The sequence below is a fragment of the Alligator mississippiensis genome, chromosome 6 (assembly GCF_030867095.1).
Source record: "Alligator mississippiensis isolate rAllMis1 chromosome 6, rAllMis1, whole genome shotgun sequence".
In the NCBI taxonomy this organism is placed as follows: Eukaryota; Metazoa; Chordata; order Crocodylia; family Alligatoridae; genus Alligator; species Alligator mississippiensis.
In genome coordinates, this window is record NC_081829.1 from 88,027,807 (window position 1) to 88,053,762 (window position 25,956).

General features: G+C 42.0%; 2 long non-coding RNA genes across 4 annotated transcripts; one reads left to right on the forward strand and one right to left on the reverse strand.

Annotated features, from left to right (window-relative positions):
* LOC109282810 (uncharacterized) lies at positions 1–25,924 on the reverse strand. 3 transcript variants are annotated; one of them, XR_002089822.2, is made up of 5 exons: positions 25,786–25,924; positions 25,263–25,359; positions 9,194–9,439; positions 4,917–5,031; positions 1–275 (listed from the first exon to the last, which is right to left on the reverse strand). It is a non-coding gene; the product is annotated as an uncharacterized LOC109282810 (long non-coding RNA). The 3 variants fall into 3 exon arrangements; XR_002089823.2 differs by lacking the exon at positions 9,194–9,439; XR_009463125.1 differs by lacking the exons at positions 9,194–9,439; positions 25,786–25,924 and adding an exon at positions 25,517–25,779.
* Positions 14,418–23,961, forward strand: LOC109282809 (uncharacterized). Its single transcript, XR_002089821.2, has 2 exons — positions 14,418–18,864; positions 19,786–23,961. It is a non-coding gene; the product is annotated as an uncharacterized LOC109282809 (long non-coding RNA).
* Positions 25,925–25,956: the final 32 nt, after the last annotated feature.

The window sequence follows — 25,956 nt, forward strand, 5'->3', positions numbered from 1 at the left end:
TCTGATACAAAATACTTTTTGATTTATCAGTAGCAGAATGGCTAAGTGAATACATTCTTGATGAGGGAATTGGGATACTTGAGTTTTATTCTAAACTTGATGATCTTGCACCTTGTTGAGCTTATATGAGCCCAATAACTTCCTGCCCATGGCAGGGGACTGGACTTGATGATCTTGCAGTTCCCTTTTGGTCCTTCGATTCTATGACTCTGTACATGACTTCGGCTGTGCATGACTTTGGCCATGTAGATTCTCCATGGCTTGACTTTCCCCATCTAAAAAAGTGAAGATGATGTTTAGGAATCCACAGTTAAAAATTGATAAGTAATATAAGGACTTTATTTATTTGTTCCTGCAAGAAACATGGTGCTGAAAAATTTGTGCTAGTGAAATAAATGATGTGTCATGCATAGCCCCTATTCCAGTCTCTTAATATATGCTGCATATATCATTATGGTGGCAGGTGCGCTATTATTGACTCAGAGAGCAGCCTCCAATACATCACCTCCATGAGAGCCTGGTATTATGAGGACATTAATATAATACAATGATCCCTGGGATTGTTTATCACACTTCCCATTTAGAATGGCATTGATGGCATAGTCTACTGTTGATGGTAATGTCTGCCATACTGTGTAATTCACAATGTCCTTTTCCCAAACATTTCTTTCTTGATGTAATGCATTTAGAGAAAGTGAATGATGATAAACTGGAGAAATATATTTAACCTTAACTATTGTTAAGTGATCATTTTTTCCACTGTTTCAGCTGTCACTGGCCAATTCAGATACTTGCTAATGACTCCTGCTTTCAACATACACATGGTTGCTCCCTAAATCCATCAGGGGCAGTTATTCAGGGAGTCAGGCTGACATTCCCTATGGTAGGAAAGGGGCAGGAGGTGTCTGGAGAGAGGATGAGCAAGCTCTTAAAGATCAGCTAGCAAAATGCTAGCATCAGCAGCAGCAAACTCAGTCTGCCACTCTTCTCTGGAATTGTGCTTGAGAGACAGGGCGTGTGGGCAGGTGGACCGTGGCTTGGGGCTGCGGTTCTAGTTATTGGTTATTCATGGAGCGCTGCACCCCTCTGCCTTCAGGAATGGATCAGTGCTAATTGGGATGGCCAATCCTGGGGGTAAGCAGGCTGGGACTCCTCCTGTCCCTGGGCAGCAAAACTCCCTGAGCAGCTGTGTTTGCAAGGGTCAAAAGAGTGTGCGCATGGAAAGGGCATGAGGGTATGGAATAACCTTAGCTTAGATTTCCTTGTCAATACATATGAAGGAAAACAACCTTGCGAGTCACTCTTCTCACCTGCTTCATGGTGGACAAGGTTCCTTGGGTGAATTTGATATCTTTTATTAGACCAACCCCTGCTTCATGGTGTGGATTTATTTATAAAAAGACATTGACTTGCCCCTGTAGCCTCCTGCTCTTGGAGCATCTTGTTGCTCTCAGGTGAATAAAGGGAGCAGGGTGAGGCCTTTGACTTGGTCAGAGAAGTTGGTAATCTCTCCAGCCTCCTATTTGCATCTGCTTGGGTTTGTTTTATTGGCTTCTTAGGCCTTGCTTTGTAGCCAAAGCAATGGAGATTGTTTCAAATGTAGGAAGAGTCCGGTTGTCAGATGCCTTGTAAAATCTGAGACGTAAATTGTGCCTGTTACTAGTGCTGTGCGAAACTTTGGTAGCTGATTCGATTTGGAGGAGATTCGGCCCGATTTGGCGGCCAAATCTTCAAATCTGAAATGAATCGGGAGACCCATTAAAAGGTCTGAATTAAATCGGAAGCCTCCAAATTGATTCAGAGAGATTTGGAAGACTTGCAGGAAACAAACTGAGAAGAGGGAAGGGAATGGGGTGATCTTTCATATATGGAAAAGGCTGAGAGGGGGCCAAAGACTTAGCTGGCCAGTGGCTGTGATCTTTCTCTGAGTTCCCTTACCATCCCTGCTGCATTCATCCTGCTCTGCCTTAACATGCAAGTGATACGAGCTTTGCTTTCAACAGTTTGAGGGGCATTTTCAGAGAAACCCCTGCAGCTATCTCCTTGACACTTAGCAGGCTTCATGCCCTCAGAAGGGGCTACCACCCCTGCTGTTCTCATCTGAATCTGCAAAAAATTGGCAAAGTTACAGGTATTTTAGTGATTCCCCATTATAGTCTATGGCCGAATCTCCGAATTGGCGTCAAATCTCTGAATCCGAATCGGCCGAATTGAATCGGGACAGTGAATTGAATCACTGTCCCTCCGAATTAGCTGAATCTCAATCCGAAGTGAATACTTGCTGCTTCGCACAGACCTGCCTGTTACTGGAGAGGGCACATGGTTATGCTCCAGAATAAGTAAAGGAAAGAAGCCAGTAGCAGCTCCAGGAGGAAGCTTACTGTCCTGAACTGAAAATTTAGACACTCTTCTTTCATGGCCCCCATCCCTTATTCCAGCACCAGCCCTGGCATGCATTTGGCAGATCATAGCTTAGTATTAAGCATATTTCTCCTGACCTCTGTACAGCAATGCAGAGGCCTCCTCCCTGCTGTCCAAATGGGTGAGTACGTAGGGCAAGTCATTGCTTGGTTTGCGTGACATAAATTAACCTGCATGGAGTTCTTCACCAGTGTGGCTGTACTACTTTTGGCACCCGATGTTACTCATTCTATGATGCACTACATTGTGCAGGGCAATGCCTACTCCAAGGCAGACTTGGGCCAATAGCTATATTTCTCAGCCAAAAATATTCTGTGAATATGAAATTCTCCCTCCTTTGCTGAGACTAACAATTGTGATTTTTATGATGTGGAAAGCTCTCGCAACGAATCTAGAACAGGATTTCCCATCTCCTTTTGAAGAGCAATTGGAGGAGTCTATTTTTATGGTCTCTCTTGACCTAGGGTAGATGGAGTAGGTGACTTAGAGAGGAGATGGCTTTAATAATCCAATTCCAGATTGATTTTTATCCTGTTCTTTTAAATCTTCTCCTATTACTAGTCTTTTTGTAAAATTATTCAGTGCTATTCTTATGTAGACAATGTACAGGATACACCTCAAGTCTCTGGAGAATACCCTCAACACTGCCTGTGGAAGATCCTTTGAATCCAGTGGTAAGGCAGACACACCAATGTTAGTGTCCTCTTAAAAAGCAAACATCATGAGCATCGAGGCAACTTCACTGGGTTAGCTGTGTCATGTGGATGTCTGACTCTAGACTCCCAAACAAGTGTTATTCTCCCAGCTCAGCAAAGGCGTATGCTTAAGAGGAGAGCAGAGAAAGCAAATCAAGGATGTCTTCAAGGCTAACTTGAAAAAAATTCAACATCAACTTATGGGAGACTATTTCCAGGAACCATCCCGAATGGAGGAAGTGTCTGCTGTGAGGAACTCAGTACTTTGAAACCCTATGATGACAACGGGAGCTGGAAAAGCAGGAGCAGCAGAAGCAGCGTGTTGCACACCAAACCAAGAATCCAGAGCCACCCACCCTGTATGGAAACACATGCCTGAGTTGCAACAGAGGATGTTGATCCCAGATCAGCCTCATCAGCCAACGTTGGACCCCCAGATAAAGCAATCATAAAAGACAGTCATCCTCGACTGCAAGGGATTGCCGATGATGATGATGATTCTCATATATTTTGCATTTACTAAAAAGTTTCTCAGTACAAATCAGCCAACACTGCATTAAAGTTTCACTCACAGATAGAGTAGGTCAAATTTATGGCTCAGAAATAGAAACACTAAAACTGTAACTGTTTTTATCTTTTTTTTTTTTTTTTTTTTTTTGCTATTGAGAAAACAACAAGGTATTTACTAGGGGTGTGTGAAATGGGCCGTATTAGATTTGGATTTGACCAGAATCGGGGACAGTGATTTGATTTGTTGATTTGGATCGCTGTCCCTGATTCGATTCGGCTGAATCCGAATCTGAAGATTTGATGCTGATTCGGAGAATCAGCAATTCAACCGCAGACACAGATTTAAATGTTTTTTCTACATATTCAAGGTATCAGGTGCACCTTATGAATGCTGTGATGGTGGGGTGGATGGAGCCTACCACAGGAGTGCAGGGGCCCACCTGCGTGCTCGGTGGTGAACCCGGAAGCAGACCGGAAGTACTTCTGGTCCACTTCCAGGTCTGCTGGGTGGCACGCTGGCCCCCCCCCCCCACTCCCCCAGCTTGGTGGTCAGCTGCAGGGGACTCCAGCTGCTCCCCCAGATCCAGGAGGCACCAGTCACTGAGTCGGGGGCGCGAGGGGCCCCCCGGCACACTCTCTGGTGGACCTGGAAGTGGACTGGAAGTGCTTCTGGTCCACTTCTGGGTCTGCTGCTGAGTGCACTGGGGAGCCCCCCACGTTTTGGTGGGACACTCCATGCACCCCAGCATTGCAGCTTTCCTAAGCCACCTGCTACCTAGAGGTATGTAGAAAAAACATTTAAAGCTGTGTCTATAGCCAAATTGCTGAATCTTTCTGAATCTCTCCGAATCAATTCAGAGGGTTCCAATTCAATTCGGAGAGATTAAAGTGTCCTCTGATTCAATTTGGATTCAGAGATCCAGCCACCGAATTGGGCTGAATCTCTGCTGAATTGACTCAGCGACCAAAGCGTTGCACAGCCCTAGTATTTACTTGCCAGGAAGCAGAGGAGGTATTTATCATACAGTAACCTGACTGGTGGATATTTGGAAAAGGGATTTTTTGTAAGGGACAGAAAATGAAAAGCTACAAATCAATAATTCTATGCTCCTTGTGATACTGTTTATTCGGCTCCATTTGTTTTTCTGACATTTGTCCCACGTGGCTGGAAGTGCTATTTCCTCTGATAATATCAGCAATTGATGTGTTACGCTTGTTGTATCACTGGGGGAAACCCTGGCAATGACATGTCACTTGGATTCTGTTACTGTTTACTTTAAAAAAACCAACCTGTGTGAGTTCATTTTCATTTTCCAAATGCTGCTACGTTGTATTATCAACTGGGTTTCACTGTGGAATGATGCCATATCTCAGAAGAAGGGACCAGCAAAGACTTAATAAATCACTGTTGACAAGAAGGTATAAACACTATTTTCACTGCACAAACTCTGACATTTCACTTGATACAAAATCTCTTTGAATTAATGTCATTGAGACCTGGCTGGTATGTTGCTGACCTTAGGAGCCAAACAGGAGCAGGAAAAATAATAGTATCCATAGTCATGTAATACTGTGCTCTGTGAGGCAGCAAGGTGTTGCCATTTTAATCTTGAGCAGGATAATCCATAGCACAAATGGAAGCAATATGATGATGTCCTCAGTACATAGAGACTGGGATATGCAAAGCCACCTAGGAGATTTGGATGCCTGGATCCAATAAATTTAGTGGGAAACACAGGCCAAAATCTCAGCTTTGAAAAAGCTGTTAAAAGTGTGTACCTTATTTCTAATTGTGTTTTTCTCTTCATTCATTGACTGAAGTGACTGGATTTTGCCCCAAAATTGTTGGGAAAAAAAATCATAGCATAGGAGAAACAGAGTGGTAGGAGAGTGAACGTTTGGGAACATATTCTGTATGCTGTTGGTGCTAATGGGGAAAGCATTGGATTAAAAAAATGTGCTTTAAAAATTAAGTTTAAAAGTATATTGATGACCATCCAATGATCCATCTTTTCTTTTCTTGTGGAAGTTGTAGCTGTTTAGTTAAGAACCAGTTTTTGAAGGTGTGATTGAATAGTAAGAAGGGAGAACAGGGTTTTTTCCCCTAAAGGTCTTCTGAAAAGATATAACATTAATCCTGAAATAAAAGAACTCATGCAGCAATTACTTTAAAGGATAACATGTCTGTCTTCTTCTGTGAAAATGTATCTCAGGCTCCCTCTCCATTATTAATAGCTGGAAAAGCAGATATAATTTTTCTCAAGATGCAACAAAAGGAAAAAAAATGCAGAGATATTTTTGCGTTGGTGATATTAAAACAAAAAAATCTGTATGCCAGCATCTTTGTGGGGTTGGTGGAGAGAAAGAGGGTAAGGGGAAAAATAAAATCCTGTTTCACTTGCTTTTTGTGAAACTGAAATATGTATTTTTAGTTCTTTCCACAGTTACTAGAATATCAATTTTTCCTTTCTTATTCTAAAAAACGTATATCAACAGGAGAGCTACTCTGCACTCCATCAAGTCCGGTTCAGGAAGAAAAGAGTAGGTTCTTCTTTGTGAAAATGTGAAGTCTCCCATAGCTTTCCCTCTCCAGCAGCTGCCTCAGAAGTGGACCTTTTAAATTTAATTCTCTCTGATCAGGAGGTGGCTCTGAACAAATCCAATGCCCTCCCTAGCTGGATGCCAAGCTCCTGAAGGGAATACTTCTCTCTTCGAAATGAAGCCAGTTGGACTGTAATCAGGAGTAACAGGAGTAGCAGCTGCTGCTGCACATATTAGTTACTTCCTCATTTTGAAAGATGAAGAACCAGATACAAAAATAAGTGGATAAAATGTAACTAATTGCCATTTTAGTCTTAGTGCCTACTACACCATTTCAGATCAGAATAGTTAATCTGGCATGCCAGTGTGTGAAGTATCCCAAAACTACCATAGTCCACATAATGAGCATCCTCCCTCCATCCTGTTTCTCTGTTCTGTGTGGTACTACTTACACAGTAAGCCTTGTGGGACAGAGCTACACTACATTCCAGTTTCAAGATGTGCACAGTAGATCAAGTTGCCTAAATGGCTTGTTCCTGTCAACTAGTAAGGATGCCTGGTAGCTTTGGTTGGTTCTTCTTTTACTGTATTATGAAAATTAAAAAAGGACTTTTCATTTTGTGTACACTGGAAACATTTAACATTATGAGCTTTTGTAGAGAGGGGTAGAATCTAGAGGCAAGATTTTATTCCATCAATTACGCATCTGTAGGTACTACATGGCATTTACATCTACATAGGTAGAGTTATGCATCTAATTATGATTCTATTCCATCTAGTTTGAGTCCCTGAAAAACAAGTCATGAAAAGTGGATGGGTCCTCCTCTTCCTCACTGATTTTTTTTTGTGATGCAATCTTAAGAGTGTGTTACAAAAGTAGACAAGGTTCCTTGGGTGAATTTGATATCTTTATTAGACCAACCCAAATGGTTGGAGAATAGTTATTAAGCAAGCTTTCGGGTTCAAAAACCCTTCATCAGGCTAAGGAAGCTTCAGCAGTTGGTGTGTGCTCTTCCTGGATGAAATGAAGCACACCAACTGCTGAAACTTCCTTAGCCTGACAAAGGGTTTTTGAACCCGAAAGCTTGCTTAATAACTATTCTCCAACTATTTGAGTTGGTCTAATAAAAGATCAAATTCACCCAAGGAACCTTGTCTACTTATGTCCTTAGACCAACACGGCTAAAACCTACACCCCTGCAATTTACAAAAGTAGATGCATTACTTGATTTTCAGGGTGGAATAGAATTGCACTTAGATGCCTAATAGACAGAATACAATCTGGTCCTAGTAGTCCGAGCACTGCACAGGAGCTACAGCAACTTGGAAAAAGGGAAAAATCCACAAAATAGTGTTCATCTTTTTCCTACCCATCTACATGACTCCTGCCCTTTCAGCCTTCCAAGAGAAGACAGTCTTCCAGTAGAGAAGGAAGTCATTGGTGAGTCCAGAGATGACTGAAGAGGCCAATCCAAGATCTGCATGTTCAGCTATAGATACGGCAAACAGTTCCAGAAGAAAAGAATGCATCTTTGTGATGATGGGTCACAGCTCTTTCCATTTGTCTCTCTCATCTATCTGCCTCCATAGTGAGGCGAGTTTGCTCAAAATGGTCAATGCTTTGTTGTGAATCACAACGCCATTGGGGACAATTCAGTGCTCAAGACTCCTAGGTATTTATGTTTTTATTTCTCTCTCTCTCATTATATATATATATATGTGTGTGTGTGAAAGGGCTTAGGGTGTGTGTGTGTCCATAACAGTCTTGGAGCACTCTGACTGGTTGTCTTGGCAGCTAGTCACAATAATTACAAAAACAATCAACGAGTATGCTCTGCGGGAGGGAAGGGGGTCATAGTGTGGGGTGCTGGCAGATGGACATGGGGTGGATGGCGGGGCAAGCTTTCTACTCCATCCCCCCGCTCCTGGGAGGTGGTGGCAGCACAGGATGGTGGGTGGCAGTGCTCTGTCCCTGCCTGCCCCCCATCATTTTTGATGGGCAATTTGCTAGTTTCTTCATATTAGTCTTAGGTGTCTGTCGTAGGATGGGGTCCCCAGGAATGGCCGTGATGCCCCATGGGCTCTGTGACCGTGCCAATATTGCCAAATGGGCACCCATTTCTTTTCCAGCCATATCTTGCTAGTAATTATAATAAATAGGGAGGCTGCCCTCAAATTTGTGTTTGGACACGGTCCTGAAAGACCTCACTGAACCCTGTGGGTTCTTGGACCCCTTTTTGGGTCCCGCTCAAAATGGATGCCTCACGGGACACCCTTAGCCTTATGGGCTAGATGCGTAGCTCCAAAACCACCCCTTTACCATGCTCCACGCCTTGCAGATGGCATTCACAAATTGTCTCTCTGAGACCCTAGCCTAGCTCAGCCTCCGGTCATCACTGGGCTCTCCGTAGCCCTGTCTATGTGCCCCCTGGTGCTGGGGTCTGCTCACCCCCTTTGTCACCATGCCCTGCCGGTGCTGGAGTCTCCACACTGTAGTGGGCCTCCAATGAAGCCTCCTCCACCCCCAATAGCTGCAGTCCGGTCCACCGGTTTATAAACAGCAACCAAAATATGAGCCCCTGGGCTATAACATAATACAAGCAGTTCAGGATGCACTCTGTCCCTTTAAAAGAGTCAAACTTCCCTCCCAGCACTAAGTGCCTTGTAGGCCAGGGTACCTGGTGAGCTCCTGGAGACCCATTAGCCCTATGTGCAGCATATCAGGCGCCCACCAGCCTCTCTGGGCAATTCTTGCCTGGAGGCTCCTTCCCCTGGCTGCTGCCAGAGAACTAGCTCCTGCTGGTCTCAGCCCTGGGGTTTATATGCGCCCAGGGCCCTGCCTTCTTCCGGTCAGCTGACCAGGTACAGGTGCAGGCTAATTCCCTCATTAGCCTGCTGCCATAGTAACCTGCACCTGTGGGGTTTCTGTCTGGCTCTTAGGGCCCTCTTCCTAGGCAGTTTTCTGCTCTTAAAGGAGAAGGCACTTTAGTGCCCTGTGACAGTGTCCTTGAATCTCTTTTGCCTACCTCTACAGTGGTAACCAAAGTGAGCTGGAGTGCGGGACCCATTTCAGGAGCTGGTTGTCCGTGTCCTGTCCAACTGAGCTGGTGCTGTATGAACATGGCTTCGATGCTGGTGGTATTTATTTGAGCCAGAACGCTGGCTTTTGTTCTGCTGTCCTTCTAGTTGATATGGAGGATTGACATTGAGTCCAAACACTTCTGGTGGGCATCCAAATCTCATCAGGATCTTCCATAGGGCATCTCTGTTGACTGAATCAAAGGCCTTAGGTCAGTGAAGGACATGAGAAGGTCTCTGTATTATTCATGGCACTTCTTCTGCAGCTGTCTAACAACAAAGATCATGTATTTTGTACCTCTGAGTGGTTTGAAGCTACTTTGGGACTCAGGTAAAATCTCCTTGGGGAAAGGAGTGAATCTATTGAGGAGAATGTGGGCAAGAATCTTCCCTGCTATGGATAGGAATGCAAGGCCGGAGCAACTGCTGCAATCCAATCTTTCTTTTTTCTTGAACATGGTTACAATCATGACATCTCTCAAGGCACTGGGAATTTGTTCAAGTTTTTAGATTTTTAGAATAGTGGTTTGGAGTTGGTAAGGGAGCTTTTTTCTCCACCATGCATATAAATTTCAGCTGGTATTCCATCAAGGCCACATGCTTTGTTGTTCTTCATCCACTCTATGGCTTTCAAGGCCTCTTGATAGGTTGGTGGATCTGTAAGGTAGTCCTTAATGAGGTGTTGTGGAATGGCTTTGGTGGTATTAACTTTGATAGGAGAATATCAGTTCAAAAGCTCTTGGAGGGTTACTTCCACCATGCGTTGATGGTGGAGCTGTCTTTAAGAAGTGTTGTTCCATCCTAGGGCCTCAGAGGGATAGCTCTTTGTGTGCTTGGCCTTTGATTGCCCTGAAGAAACTATGCTGTTACATGATGTCTGATGACGACTGTTGTATGTTGTTTGCTGGTCAGTGGAAGACAAAGGGTCAAGAGATGCTTGTTGACATTCTGGCCCCTGAGTAACAATCTGGGGCTAGATAGCTAGATTGTCAAGCAGGTGTACTGGGAGCCAGAATCAACAGAAATCTAAGCCTATACCATGTGTGGCTTTGAACAACGTCTGCCTCAGTTTCACCTGTATCTGAAAGCAAAAGAATTACTTGCCTCTTGTTGTATGTTGAGGGTTAATTTATTTATAAGTTCCAAATTCAGTTAAGTATTTATGAACACGCTTACCTGTAAAAATAAAAGTAGTCTCATCGTAATCATCCTCTGGATGAATTTGGCTAAGTTTGGCTCATTCTATGAGTAGACTGGGTAAACGTGCGCATTGGCCTGTATCTGGAGAATGCTCCCAAGTGAAAACAGTCATTAAAATATGGGTCCTAAAGTGCACACAGCAAGCAGCTGGGGGCAGATGGATTGAGTTTGGTGGATGGGAGGAGCATTATGGTTGATGCCCAAAGCAGTCAGAGGAATTGTAGAATACATGCTTCAGCGGCAAATGCCCTGCTTTCTCTGTATTTTACAAATTGGAGCTTTCCTTCTTATACCAAGGAAAAGGAGATGGGAATCAGGCCATTTTACTTTATTCTTCTCATGAGATTTTTTAAAAAACATTTTGCTAATACAAATAATCCAGGAGGAACCTAGGGACAGTCTGGTATTTGAAACCATTCCAAGTGACTGGCCACAGGCTGCTTCTGTTAAGAAAATAGATTATTAAGTGTTTGCTTGAATTACTTGAAGGAAATTAAATGCATAATAGTGATTTTTTTGCATGGCAGTTACCTTATTTTATAAAGCAGCAGGTAGAATCTCACTTGCACAGTATGATACTTTACATTTCACCTCAGTGGAAAATACTTTAAGAAAAACACATTAGCAATAATTAGATTTTATTCAGATGTCCTGCTATTACAGTAACCAGCCATTGTACTTTTTCTGTGCACACATTTCATCAGATGGAACTGTTTTAATTTCAAATGTTCAAATTTCTTATTTCAAGCAATCAATTGTACTTATGGAAAACATTTTGTTTACTGTATTTTTCTAAATGTGCAATCAGGTAAATAAGGTTATGGTACAGATTTTTTCTTGGTTTGCCTTCACATGATTTTCCATTTATTTCCATATTTTGGAATTTCATATTTTCCATTTATTTTCATATTTCATTTCATTTTTGTCACAATAATAGAAATGTGAGATGGTGAGAGTCTGGGAAAAAAAAGATTTAGGTGGATGGATGAGTAGGTTGGACTGAATCTTTGAATGTTGTCCAGAAACAAAATCTGCAAGACTTCCACTCCTAGATAGGAGAACCTAGGCTTGGAAATGCTGTCCAGGTTCCAGGTATGAGTGCCAGGCAGGGTGCTGCTGCTGTTCTCAGTGAAAGGAGGTAATGGGGAGGGGATGAGAAGGAAAACTAGGAACTCCCTCTTATCCATGTGGAGGTGGAGCTGATGGGTAGGCATCCACAGAGTAACATAGGAGAGGCGGGGTGATATTTTTAGTTTGGCCAAAAGAGACATGTCAGGTGTGGAGAAGCACATCTGTAAGCTATCCTCATAGCAATGGCAGTTGACTTTGCATTTGTAGATGGGATGAGTAAAATATAAGAGGAGAGGGAGAAGAGAAGGGGATTGAAGACAGAGCCATGTAGAAAAGAGGCCCCTGCAAACTAGAACCATAGGGACATGACTGGATTGCTAGGAGGAAAACCAGGAGAAAACAGGCATGGAAGACAAGGGAGGTCACTGTTTCAATCAGAGTGCAAATTATAGTGTCAAAAGTAGCTGACAGGTTGAGGAATTTGAGGATAGTTCTGAGATTTGGTGAAAAAGGGTCATTAGAGACTTTGGAGAGATCAGTTTCAGCTGAATGTAAGAGGCGGAAGCCTGATTCTATTTTTTGTCTTTGCTCTTAAAGTATAATGGAAAAATACTTCTGGCATTTGCTGTAGCTATTTTTTCTAAGAGTGTATCTGTATAATATCTTGCATTTGTGTTAATTCCTTTCATCCCAAAGCACTTTTTAAACAGGACACTAATGCAGCCAGCTACATTTTTGGACTGGATCATAGCAAACATTCAGCAGTATAAATACTAAATTGACATTGGACCAGGAAATCACATACAATGTTTATGATTAGTCTAAAGAGACTGGAAATAAAACCTGATTCTGAGACCCAGGTTCACCAATACTGAGGCTTCTTGAAAGGGAACATATGATGCGATTAATATTTCCTCTCTCTCTCTCTCTCTCTCTCTTTTTATCTGGTTTGTGCATGGACTAAAAGAGTAAGGACTCAAGCTTCAAACCTAGATGTGAAAGAGCTCCACTTTCTTCTTACTGCCTTCAACTTACTGCCTGCCTGGGGTATACACTGATGCTCAGTTATGGAGGAGGAATCTTACACAACTTGTATTTTCAGAGAAAGTATCTATAGCAGAAAACTTGATGTGCAGTTCATACAAACCCAGGCCACTGTAACAGTTGCTGAGAAGCTGGGCATTTTGCACAAAAATGATAAGTGTTTGCAAAATGTGTACCGTAAACCTCTTTCTAATTGAATGGAATTGTCCTTAAAAAACTTACTCTTGAAACAACTGAAAAGTGACATGAGGCTAAACATGTAAGGTGTTGCTCAAGATAGACACCATGGACACATCCCCATATGCAGGCGTGCTCATTTGCTGCAGCACAAGTAGCAGTGGCACTAATTTGTGCTGCTGCTTTTTGCTGCGGCGCATGCCCCTGCACCTGGCGTTTGCTGTGGAGCAAAATGCTGGGCCTAGGGGAAACTGCCATTGCCCTGTTGCTCCAGACTCAAGGTGGTGGAGGGGCTGGGGGACACCTAAAGCAGTGGGAACACTCTGGCCAGCAGCCAGAGCATCTCCCTGGAGGACCCAGCCTCCAGTTGCTCCAGTGCAGGCTCCTAGAATATGCACCGCACCGCTTCTTTGCAGTGTTTTTTTTAATATCAGGAGTTCCTGGTATCAAATTTTGGCACCAGACTGCAAATTTGCAGCATAGAAAATGCTTGCACATGGGTTGCGTGTGGTTTGTGGCACCTCAAACAGTTTGGAGGCTCCGCAAGCTGCATGTGAGCACTTGTCTGGATATGCCCCATGAGTGTACTTTTGTGAGATAAGGAGCAAAAGGTGACTCCATAATGTGCTAGTCTCTCCTGTTCTTTTTAAAAATTGTATAATTTAAATTTTAAATGTGTCCCCATGCTCTTCGCTCAGAGGCCATTGGCACTGGGTATGTGGGGGCCTAAGGGACCTGGCCCTCCTTGGGAAGACAGCTGTCATGGCCCAAACCTGAGGAGAATTATGTAATATTTCTATATTATTTCTATATTACATTTCTATCTTGTTTTATGTTGTGAAAGATGGATTAATTTATGTTGAGGATGCTGGAAGTAAGGTGACATCCTTAGGAACGATGGCTGAGGCCCTAAACTATTACTAGGGATCCGGGTTTTCGGTTCGCTGTGGAAAAGTGTAGATTTTCTTCTTTAATGGGGAAAAAAGTGGATTTTCTCCTTTACAGGAGAAAAACATGGGAAACTGTGGGTTTCCCCTTGCAGCCTGAAAGGAGCTGCTTGGGACTGTGGGGAGCAGGGAGGGTGATCAGAGGCAGGAGGCGTCATAAGCCCGGGTGCGTGCACATGCACATGCACATGGCAGCCAAGCCGTTCCCACAGTTCCCTTCAGGTAAGTCTATGGGGCAGGGAGGAGGGGGCACAGGTGACATGTCAGGAGGGAAGCACAGGTGACGTGGCAGAGAGGTCATACCCCTTGAGACTTCTGTGCCACAGCAGGGTGCAGGGCTGTAGCCAAACCAGACCAGCCGCCATGGCTGCTTAGGTGAGGTGCAGCAGCAGTGGTGGTGCAGAGTTGTGTCCCCACTGCTGCCAGGTGGACATGGGGTACCTCACCTTTGCAGACATGGCAGCACGGCGGTCTCACCTGCTGGGCTGTGGAGCTGGCTGCTGCCCACAGCTGGTCCGACCTGGCTGCAGCCCTGTGCCCCACTGTAGGCACAGAAATCTCAAGGGGCATGTGCCCCCCCACCCCTCCTCTGTGTCACCTGTGCCCCCTCCTACTCCCTATTCCCACACCCACCCTGTTCCCCACACACTAGGGAGCTAAGGGCAGGGGGAGCAGGTCAGGAGTGAGGGGTACCAGCAGGGCTGGGGGGAGCCTATGGGTCAGGAGTGTGGGGAACCAGCTGGGCCAAGGGGCTGTGGATTGGAAGTGAGGGGCATCTTTCTAAACCTCTTATTTCAGTTCCTTTTGAGTTGTATTTATAATGGAAGATTGCTGTGGTTATTGTGGAAAGGTTAAATGTATTTTTAAAAAGTAATTTAAATATGGGAACAGACTTGATGATTGTTGTTGTTGTCACCATCTAGAGTGAACCTTTGTTTATGCCCAGTATAAAATAAAGTTCTTTTAATTTGTTGCTTTCTTCTGGGGATGTGGGGCGAGTAGAAATGGCAGTTAATAAATAATATGACTTTCCATTTTATTATCTTTTCTTGATGAACAAAAGCCCATTGGGATTGAATAGCAAGTCAATTTCATTTCAGTAATACTCACATTGTTAACACATTGTCTCAGACCAATTTTGGGATGACACGATAGGTTGCTGATATGTTTGGGCGCAAACATTTTCTTGTCATTTAAGTCACGTAATTATTCAGCTTGTGTGTTTCGGTATATCAAGCTTTTTGTTGCAATTTGCATTGTTCATGTTCTTCTGTTAAGTACTTTTACCCCGCCTGGAGTCTTGTGTGGTGCAGAAGCACCTCAAATCACATACAGAACTCATGAATGAAGTTCATGGATCACTCCGTTTCTTCTGCACTTCGGAGTTCAGCGCTCCAGAACAAAACATATTGATTTATTACCGTTATACTTGATCTTACACCTGAAATGCGTCAAAAGTCTTTAATCAAAGAAGAAACTTTCCACGTGTCCATCATCTTAGGACCCCCGTCTCGGGCAAAAATAAAAGTTGGTGCCTATGTCAGAGGCCATGATTGCTCTGCTTTAACTCTGCAGTTGAATGATGATGTCAGCTGTAGTGGTAAAGTGTAGTTTAGCTTTAGTGGATTTTGCTGCTGTTTACACTTAATTTGCCCTGGAAGATGAAACCTGATGACTCAGTTTCACTGTTTAGTCCTCCTGAGTCACCACAACACTGCTTTTCCAAGTGTTTGCATGGGGACAGGATGAATTGTTTTATGGGTAAAAAGACAAATAACTAAAAAACGAACTTCTTTGTGCTGGGCTTCTATAACCTTGGAAAATCAGACAAAAAAGATCTCTCAAACTTTTGGCTGATTTTTTTTTACAATACCCCTTTAAATGAATACTTTATAAGGTGAGCAAAGCTTATTCTCCTCAGTGATACTCCAAACCCTTTCAGCATTTTTCTTTCTTTGTATAATTTCAGTTTTGCTTTGGCACCCAAAATCTGTTTATACCTTAACTGTCAGATAAAAAGCAGAAAGAAAGAAAGAAAGATTGAAAAATCAAGCAACAAAATCCACTATGAAAAGTGGTGAGACACTCTCAGAAAGAATATTTAACCTAATTTATTCCATTCATTAAACCTTATTTTACTGGAATGAAAGTTGTTTGTTAGGAACTTATGTGTGGGCTCCAAATAAGAAACAGTGAGAAAGAAATGAAATACTTAAAGGTACAAGAAACATACTGTGTTTCTGAGAAGGCTAGGGTTTCTCTTTTTTTTTTTTTGCTTTTAGTTAAGAAGGACTTGCATGATAAATGGTGTGCTTTTAGAAATCCTACAATAGACTGGACACACAAATGAAGGTTTAGTAATGGTGAGAGATTACCAGGAGATAATGGAGCAAGTCAAATTAGAAAACATGATGAAACAGCACAAAATTTACATATTGTTTGGGTTATCTCCTTTGCATTCATAAGACCATGGCCATCTTGATGTTTGTAGCATAATTATACAGCATAAAAGTGTGCTCCTGGTTTCCAGCTGCTAATGACTTACGCAGCACTATCCAACCCAGTGGTCACCATAGTGAGCTGTATCTATGTCTAATGTAATGCCATAAAAAAGCATGTCATTTCAAATTTTGAAATGTTATCTGTGGTATATTGTCATGTAAGCCTACTGGGATTCTCATGAAAAGCCTAAATGTGTGATAGGAACCAAAATGATATATATATAGGCTGGCTTCGATGAAAATAAATTGGTGCCAGTTCAGCTCCTCTGGAACACAGGTGGTGCATATTATGCAGTGAAATCAGGCCAACTCATTTTGATCAGGCCGGGGTGAGCTGAAGCCAAGCTTCTGACAGGCAGCTAGCCTTTCAGAATGGAAATCTGAATGAGAAACCTACAGCAGACTGGGTTTAAAGCCATGGATTTAAATGAAGTGTGTATGCCGGTTGCATAATGTAACAATTTTAATTTTGTGTAAAGATGTTCCATTTCAGCTGTGAACCGTAAAGGCCCCCTGGTGGCAATGCCAGCTAACGGAAAATACCAAGCGTGCTTTAGACTCATCTAGTAAGGCATCACTGTCACCCACATGTGAGTTCCTGACTTCATTAAATATTTAAACATGTTTTAACTTCCAACATGCTATCAGCCCTACTTGATCTTGTTTTCAAAGAGGACACGATAAAGGACAGTCACTTTATCTAATCAAGTTGAAGCCAAGAAGGACACTGTAGCTCTGAACAATACACTGGCTTTTCAAAATATGCCTATATATATTTCAAACTTGGGCTCAGCCCAGAACCTTTTAGAAGCAAGAAACTTCCTCTGGTAGCTTCCTTGATTGCTGTACTTCCATAATTCATAAGCACTGATGTTCATAAGGTACCTTTGCATTTGAGTTTTTCAGTTATTTTTGGTAGGCGCTCAGATGCTTTTATAATGCCTTGAACAGGCCTTTTCCAATGAGCCCATTTTACTGCTTGCATTAGCCCAGAGTTGCGGAGAGGCAATTGCTGTAACTTTTAAGATCTGCGGCAATGGATAATGTGTGCCTAAAGTGGCAGAAGGTAAGAAGATTCGTTTTGTAAGAAACCATTAATGTAAGATTAACAGTGAATTAAACAATAAAATGTATTAATTATTCATCTGGTGCAAAGCTCCTATGATAGCAACATATGGGACTGAATGGACTGTATAGTACAATGGTATACAGGAGGAGTGCTTCGCCGTGATAGGAACAGCAGAGGATGCAACTAATTACTGGCAACCAGAATTTGTATTGCATAATAAATGACCTCTCTCTGCTCCTCCTGCCACCTGAAGCTGTAATCCTAAAAGCTCCATGTTGCCACTGTACCATTGCCACTGCTCACAACTTCTGCCGACACAGATGTGTCCATCTGGGATCACCACTGAATGACAGAGCTATGCTGGCAGAAGTCCATAGTGTAGACAGAGCCTCGGGAACAGAGATATGCAAAACTAAATTCAAAGTTTTCCCTCAAAGGGAAAAATATCGAGTTTAATAAAACTGTCTGATAGAAAATGCTTTTTTGCCCTTGCAATGAAACCATGGGACCAGTAATTTCAATATAAGAAATGCTATATAATGCTAAGGACTCTGAAAAATCAGGTCTTGGGCATCTCAAATTGATTATCCAAAATGATTGAATACTTTTGACCCTTATTTTTCTGCACATCAGTTCTCTGCCTGTAAAATGGGTTGTTGTGCCCTCATCTCACAGGTTATTGTGAAAATAAATTGATATTAGTAAAGCAGTCAGGTACTGCCACGAATACCACAGCAAAGCCTATGAGGAAATAAATCATTCTGTCTTCATAGCAGGGTGTTGATACTGTAGAATAAAAAAAGACTCAGGGCCACTCAGCGAGCAACGAAGAGAAAGAATAATGAGTGTACACATTAAATTAGCACAGCCATTTTGTACATTGAATGAAGTGGATTGGTGGAAAAAATAAGGGTGATATAATCAAAAACCGTATCATAGGCACTCACTCCCAGACAACAGATTCACTCTACCATTTCCTAAGTTTTGAGTGCTCGGCTTTGCAACCTTAATGTATTTTAAATGTATAATTTTGTATGTTTAATTCTTTCTCTCACACGTTTACTCTCTCACACATAATATGAAGGATTTCACCTGAATTTGTCAGTTTGGGTATTGACGCCAAATTAACTAGTGGCCTGTATGAAACAACTTTAAGTATTATACATGCCATACGATGTTCATATCATCAGCACTGTAGTAACTGGGATCCCTTGGAAGATATTTTACTGGTAGTTAGCATGGAGGGTGAAGACTGAATGGACATGAAGACTGAATTACTGACACTCTTTTAGCAAGTTGTGAATGGACTTGAAGACTAAATGATACTTTGACCTTAAAGGAATTCTGCCTGGAAAATGAAAGCACACTCTTGGGATGTAGTGTAGGGAGAGATGTGGGCATTGCTATTCATTTATTATTTATTTATGGTGAATAAACCAACAAATACATTTTATGGTCATTGTAGCATCTTCATGAACACTCCAGAGAAAGCTACCAATGATTATAATAATCCCTTTCCTTGTTTAAGATGACGTGTTACTATGTGCCCAAAGATGGGGAGAAAAAGTAGCTGTAATGAAAGCACAGCATAGCAAGGATCAATTTACTTGGTAAGGAAAATAACATGCGGGTGGTCTGAATCTTGGAAAAACATGTGCTGACATGACTAAAATCTCTACTTTCATCTTGAAAGTAACATTTGGAATATCTTTAAGGCTTTTTTCATAGCTAGAGGAATCTGACACTTGCTTATATTACCAGGTTATATACAGAAACTGCATCACACCGTAATGTAACATAGCAGATACGGTATGCCTGTAAGGTTGCATAGGAAGGCTGCGTAAGTTTTTATTTCTGACAAACATAGCATTATTAAGTTGTTCATCGTAGCCAAAAAAAAAGATTTCTTCTGTCAATAGAGGCAAATAAAATATTCATAAAATTCATAAAATATTGCAAAAAAAAAGATGGAAGTGACTTTAAGAAGAAAAAGATGAATGATTTACCAATGACTAGAATTTTTCAAGAGGTGTTGTCTCTATACATCTTCTCCCTGCAGCTGTACATTTACCTCTGTTGCTTGAACTTGGAGAGCTTTTTTGTCTTGAGCTTGCTGTACAGTTACCACTTAGACCCCCATCCCTCTATGTGCTCTAGATTTAGGGGATGAATGGCAGCGTACACTTCCTGTTCCTCAGTTTCCTTTAAACCATGTTAGCTCTTTGATCATTGGGAATTACTCGCTGTTAGGAGAATCTCTAGCAAGGTTTTATGGATGGTTTCCATCGATTTCTACCAAAAAATGGATGTCTGAGAGACCCCAGCCAGGCTACTGCCCACTCAGTTAATTTTGAACTGTCCTTAAATAAGCAAATTTGAATACCCTTTTTTAAAAAAATCCAGGAACGTTTTTCCTTTCCCTTCATTTGGTACTCTGTGGGTTCCAGGATATGCAGGGGGCAATATTCAATGTTTTAATTGTCTTAAATAATTTGCAATGTAATAATTTGATCTTCTGTGATATATTCTAGCCCCTTGGTTGTGCGCACCCAAACGTCCATTCCTAGCTACATTCTTGGTTCATGTTCAGACCGGAGCACAAAGGGAGCAGATCAAGACAAAGGATCTGCTTCACTGCATGTCCAGGTACGCGCATGAGGATGCAGACTTAATGAGGATCCTTCTGTCTGAACAGCTCATGTCTTCCTGCCCCTCAGACAGGGGGCTGGACTCGATGATCTTCTGAGGTCCCTTCCAGTCCTAATGTCTATGAAGTCTAATCCTGACTGTTTGATTTTTGAGTTCTCAGTATGAGGGTTGAAAAATTTCCAGAAATGTTCTTGAAGGGTATAAACAGATGTTGTCTTTGGATGAGAATCATCTATTCTGTATCATGTATCCTGGTGCAGATGATCTGCTTCATTGGTGTCTACTGACATTGCCTTGTAGGGTCAGGTGCCTGAAACTCCCAGGGCTTTAGGAGCCTAATCTGGTGACCCTCGGCTGTGCCTCAACCTGTGGTACATGTCTGCAAAGGCATAAGGACATGTTTGTTTGCAGTCAGAGCATGGGGAAGCCAGGAAGAGGGAATATAAACTCCTTAAATATTTATCATGTGAAAAACTTTTGCCAGCTGAGTTATTCCACTTAAGTCAATAGTACTGCTCACATGGACTCCAAGGACAAATTATGGATTTCATGTTGAATAGTCCTTCAAGCAAAGACTTTCTCCTTCCAGGTGAGTACACTAACCTAACAGCTGAACAGAGCATTTCAAAGACTGCAGTGGAAGTACTTATGCAAAGAACTAGGCATGTACATAACCATTTACAAAATGAGGGGCACAGATGTGTTTTTTATCTGCAGCTACTTGGCTTGACACCTGCGTAACCAGACTGCTGTCGACAATAGTTTCTGAGTGCAGCAATTTCAAATTCTCAACCATTCAGTTTAACTGTCTCTGTATTTACACTGATTCAGAGCCAAACTACCAAATTCCTGCTCATTCCAAATTCCTGCTTTTTAGTATGATCAGAAATAGCGTAATAGCACACTATATGAAGCCTTTTGCACATTTATAATTTGAGTTTTAAAAGTGTTTAAATCCAGTTTCTTCCAAGTTGGCTTGTTTCCCCGCTCTGCATGAATTATACAAATCTAAGTTTATTGTTGCTACTTACAGCCGTTATCAAGACACAATACAGTTGATGAGAACCTGGAAGCAGGGTAAGTCAGGGCCAATTATGCTCAAACTTTCTGAACATACACAACTGTGACCTGAGCCTGAGTTGCAGTAAGAAAAACTTCATTCCAAAAGGAATTTATTTAGAAAGATAATAGCGCAAAAAAGCAACTAGGATGTTACAGTGGAATTCAGAAGTCAGTTTTAAGAATGGTAGGCACTGCTGCATGAAGTGCATATGATAGACTAATCCCATTATGAAATCCTTGCGTGAAAGCAGGCCACTTAGCCTGTGCCTCAGTTTTCTCACCATTCATATAGGGTTGGAACCGATTTACTTAATAGATTTTATATGTGGCTAAATTTTAACAAGGACTAGATTACTGCTAATGGTTATTACTACTAGATTCTGTGTTAAAACAATAATGTGATAAAATAACTGTAAAATAGACCTATTCCTTTGTATTAGTGAATGTACAATATTAGAAGTGAGGAAATAAATCATATGATTAATTCTGATGTGAAATAAGGGTTTACAATAGGGACTGGAACTCATTCTTAGCCATTACTAAGACATGTTCACAAATCACTCAGATTATTCCAATATTGCTAACAGAAAATAGAATTATAAATCTTAAGCACATTTAAATTTACTTCTTGGACTGATACTGCTGGGAAAATAATATATTTGAAGTGTGTACGTGTGTGTGTGTATAGAAACTCAATTCTGGAATAACTGATTGATTGTGAATTAAGTATGACTCATTCTGATATCAGTATATTAAATACAACAATTGAGGATCAAATGAATGATCAACAATGTGCCCTCAGTTGTCAACTATGGCTGAAGGGTTGTGAGCTCAGCTCAAGATGGGACACAAAATTGCTCTTCCCTTTCTCCATTTGGGGTAGTCCTGGTGGTACATCAGTCCTGGTTATGGCAGCCATGAATCACTAGGGTACAAGTACTCATAGAAGGCAGAGTAGATTTGCAACTTATAGACTAATCAGTGTGTGTGTGTGGGTGTGTGAGTGAATGTGTGGTTGTTTCTATAGCAAGCTTTTGCGGGCTGAAATTCACTTCATTAGATTCTATGAAAGGATGGGCATAAAGCTGTGTATAAGGAGAGAGAAATTTGAATACATAAGCAGAGAAGGGAAGGTCAGAGAGGAGAGGTGGGAGAGGGAAGGGGACCATGCTGGGAGAGGCAAACATATAAGCAAAACACTTGAAGGTACAAAGGAGTCACAAAAACTAATCCAGGTAATGGGCTAAGAATCCATAGTCCCTGTTTAAACCATACTTAACACAATCGGCTTGTGGATAATTTCTTGTTCTGCAATGTCCTGTTCAGAATGGTTTTTAAAGGTTTGCTGCCTGAAAACTGCAAAGCTCAGGTCAGCAATATAAGGTCTAGGATGTTAAAGTATTCTGCCCAGGCCTGTGTATCTTTCTGCACGTCAGATTGGCCTTCCTTCATTTTGTCATGTAGGCATTGCCCAGTTGCTCCAATGTAGACAGCAGAGGGGTACTGCGAGCGAGTGATGGCATATATGACGTTGGTAGAATTGCAAGTGAATGAAACTCAGCCTCTCTCACTCTCCTTCAGCCACACTCTGCAATGGCCACCATATTCCTGTAATGCTTCTGTGTCATCCAAGGAGCCCTCTATGCATCAAAAATGTTTCAACCTACAGCTAAAGCAACATTAGAGCCATTTTGAGCTAAGGGAGAGGCATAACATGATCTCAGTACAATAATTGGCACTGTTCTGTAATAGTCTGACAAAAGATGAATAAAAATTGGATAGGAAACTAATGCTGAAAGGAAATGGAAAGATAGCGTAGATATAGTAATATTGTGTGTATAGGCATGAGCAGGGGCTGTAGTTTTGTTTGTATAAAATTAACAATATCATTCATATAAAATGTATAGACTCTTTAGACTTCTGACACATTAATTTGCCACTGATAACAAATCTATGTGAGAGAGAAGCACTGCTGAGTTTACATAATGTGGTATCCAAGCAGCTGCTGAACTTGTAACATGTATTCAGATTTTTCTTTCCGTAAATTTAGGAAGGGACTTTATTCTAGCAAGTAGCTCTTGAGACAGCAGAGTTCCCAGGTCTCTATCATCCTTGTTTGGCTGTATTTGGTTTCCTGAATACTTATCTCCTACTCTGTCTACCAGGTAGAAAGCTGACATTATGATCAAGGAAGAATGAATGAACAAAAATGCACATTAAAAGGAATACCAAATGGAAAGCACTCCCCCGAGTGGATACATGTATAAATTGTAAGAAAATAATCTCTAAATGCAGCCCCTGGGACTTGAATTATTTACACTCTTTTAATCCTCTTAACTTCAAATCAAGATCATTCACATTGCTTTACAGTCAGGCTTTCAATTGTATTTTATGCTCTCAAATAATTTCCTTGTCAATCACTGTATTGAACAACTTAGTAATCTGCTCATGTTTTCAACATATAATCATCTGTCTGTTTATCCTATAGCCTAACACCTTTCCTCTTCATCTCTGCTTACTCTTATCAAAGTCATATTTTCAAGTTCTCCATGCAGACTTCTTACAGTGGAAAAATGCATGAACAAAATTGTCAAAAGTAAATAGGAAACCAAATGCAATTGCTTCTGTTATAACCACTCCTGATATGAAATAACTTTTAAGGTTATGCCACATTCTGAAAAGAAGCAAGGAATTCAAAGCTAGATTTGATAGTCTACCTTTTAGAAAAGAAACATGTCACAGTTATAAATACGTATGTGTGTATACGTACCTGATACATCTGGAATAGCCCCAGAACTGTTCTTGTTCATGGGTTATTATGTACTGAGGTGGTATATTTCTTTCACTGTTTGGGGAGCTGAATGTGTAGTTGCTCAGGTAGCACCATGAGAATGTTCTCTTGTGGCAGTGTTTACTGAATATTATTTATAAAAAAAAGACTAGTCTTTGATTAAGTATATGTTGTAACATTAAAAAAAACATTAATCTTACAATTATTTGGATGGTTACGCACACGATTTTGTAAACAGACATGGAGTCACTATTCACTTATGCAAATATAATATTTGCATTGGTGCAACATAATTTTATGTGGCATAAACACACAGCAGCTAGTTTTCAGATGTTTTATGCTTTCGAATCAAAAAAGAGCATGTAATAAACTTGCATATAATTTTCAGCTGTAGAAGAGAAAAACCCTCTTGAACGAACACTTACATAACTCAAAAGGTCTATATTTAGCCACTTCTAAGTTGGGTAAGAATCATTGCTGCTTGTCTTAGCTCTGAATATTACGTCTTGGGTTAGAAATGCTGTATTTTATGTATAAGCCCCACAGCACGTCTGTTGTTAGGAGTCAAGGAGCTTTTGTGACTCCCCTTCTGCCAGTGCTGAAGGAAAAAACCATGAGACAAACCATTATGCCACATATAAGGGGACATGCTGATAAAGATGGTTTCTTAGGTAACTTGGGTGCAAGGCTTTATATCACCACATAGTCAAATTAATTAACGGAACAGCATGTGGTGGGATTTGAGCAGCAGTATTTTTATTACCAGTATTTGAGCCAGACATTTACTTAAGCAAAATAAAACCAAACAACAAGCTGACACCTGCTTGAGTCCCAGGACTCCAGGAGCTGGGGCTTTAAGGCAGTTAAGTACCCAGTGGTAGAAGGAGGTGGCTGGCTGGCACGGGGAGGCCTGGCTCCCCACCCATGGTGCCTTGGCAAGATCCATGCCACCATGGCTCTTGCCAAAGCTTTCAGTCAACGAGGATGCTCCTCCAGAGAGAGAGATTGCACGTTTGAAAGAACCACTCGGATACCATGTGAAGAACTGCTGCAGTAACCCCCCCCCCCAAATCGCACACTGCTGGTTATGACATATCACCCCTCCCTTGAGCCCATACGGAAAATCCTCACACAATTGCAACCCATACTAGGAGACCCTATTCTTAAAGAGATCTTCCCAAAACCACCCATCCTAGCCTTCAAACAAGCACTGAACCTTGCTAACCTCATCACCAGAAGCAACCTTCCTACGGCCCAGAACACACAGAATGGATCCAGACCACGCCAGGGCAAGAAATGCAAAACCTGCCACCCCGACAATGACTGCACCCCACAACAGAGCCACCAGCATTCCTGCATCTTGCAGCTGCGCCTCCAGAAAGGTAATACATCTCATCCAACGCCCCGATGGAAAATACGTAGGAGAAACCAAACAAGAACTGCGCACCACAATGAACTCTATCGAAGACAACAATACCCGATGACCCGTGGGGGCACATTTCTCACCAGGAAACCACTCTCTCTCCAGTCTCTCAGTTCTGATCCTCAAAGGGAATTTACAAAACACTTTTCACAGACGAGCCCACGAACTTCACTTCATCTCCTGGGTACGAAAAAAATCACAGACTAAATATAGACATTGGATTTATGACACATTATAACTGAAAATCTGACTCCCCAGGCACCTCTCCACTATTTACCTGCTACATTTATCCCCCTTTTCTCTCCCTCCCCCCTGCCCCCCAGCCTCTCTCACCTACCGACTCCTCAATTTACATCTTCTCTGACTGCCTGTCTTGCCTGCAGACCAGGCTCACTTCTTTACTATTCACTGGGCCCAGGAAGAGCGCGCACCGACTGCAGAGACTTCCTCAGCCTGAAAAAGGGTTTTTAAACCCAAAAGCTTGCTTAAAATTTTTTTTTGCCAACTATTTAAGTTGGTCTAATAAATGATATCAGATTCACCCAGATAACCTGGTCTGCCTTAAACCCTGTGGGGGAGTGACACCTGGGACCCCTGACACCCTACCTGCTCCCCCAGGCCCAGGTAGGGCCGTGAGGGGTGGTACAAGGCAGGGGCCCGCCCCTCAGCCTCTGGCCACGCCCCCACCTCGGCAGCAGCCAATCCCTCTTTTTCCTAACTTATTGCGAAATGTCTGCCCCTAGGCCCCACCCCTTACGTGCTGCGTCACAACGCTGC